The following is a 1,241-nucleotide window of genomic DNA, read 5'->3' as shown; positions in this document are numbered from 1 at the left end:
TTGATGCATTTCTGGTATTTTTATTTATATTTATTCATCACCTACTTCTTTCTCCAGAGGAGTACTTCCTTCACCTCGGGGTTGAGTTGTCTGAATTGTTTTGACATTTTGGGGAGGATTATAGATGTTTATTGTGTCAGAGCTGCTGTTGAGTTTTATTAAGAGGACAGAAAATGTCTCGCAGTGCTTCTGACTCCTCATCAAAGACAAAGCTTTGGATTATATTCATGCACAAAGAATGATAGGAAAGTAATCATCTAGGCTGAAAGTGTGAGTGAGTATGAGATGCTAATTTTTACAGCAGGGGGCTCCTTTCCTCGGGGTGGTGTTTAGATCCTGTTTCACCTCCAAATAGCCGCAGAACCTATTGCAATGCTCCAAAGGATCAGCAGATGGAAACATGTCCTCACCTTAGGGCAGGAGGCTGTGTGCATGTGGAGAAAGGCTACATGAAATCAGCCCCAAGTGATATTCATAGTGGATGCTTAACAAAATCTGTGGGCAGATTTCCTTATGAAGATCTGTGCAGCCCTGACATTTATTTGATCTGTACCACATTATATTATGTGGGCTTCTTGCATTAATTACATTCTTCTTCAAGCTCATGATATTTTGGTATTTTTGCTCATTTTCAGGCAGTCAGAGTCTATTTATGTTCCTGTTCTACCTTGTGTGGACACATTTTAGTTTTAGACCTTTTAAAGGCATTTTGGTCAGCACCAACATCTTCTATAGGCTAGTTTAAAGGAACAGTGTGTAACATTTCGGGGGATCTATTAGCAGAAATGGAATATAATATTCATAACTATGTTTTCATTAGTGTATAATCACCTGCTGAAACTAAGAGTTATTGCGTTTTCGTCAGCTTAAAATGAGTCCTTCATATCTACATAGGGAGTGGGTCCTTTTCACAGAGTCTGCCATGTTGCTCCGCCGGGATTACCCCGGTTTTGCACTCGGCGGCTCACATTACCGCAGGTTTGGAAAGGGAGGAGTGAGCGGAGGGGTACTCAGTTGGTTGCAATCTGCAACCACACCACTAGATGCCACCAAATCCTACACACTGTACCTTTAAGTTTAGGACATGTTTTGGGCTAGTATCAGAATTAGTATTATAGTAGAGTGTATATTCGATTCAACTTTATGATCATTGCACACAGCGAGCATCTAATCAGATGCAAACAGCATCAAAAGTGCATAGAGATGGCAGGGATGGGATAAAAAATGTAAAGCACCTAATG

Source organism: Sebastes fasciatus, chromosome 12 (assembly GCF_043250625.1).
Source record: "Sebastes fasciatus isolate fSebFas1 chromosome 12, fSebFas1.pri, whole genome shotgun sequence".
Classification (NCBI taxonomy): Eukaryota; Metazoa; Chordata; class Actinopteri; order Perciformes; family Sebastidae; genus Sebastes; species Sebastes fasciatus.
Note: the sequence above shows the minus strand (reverse complement) of the source record.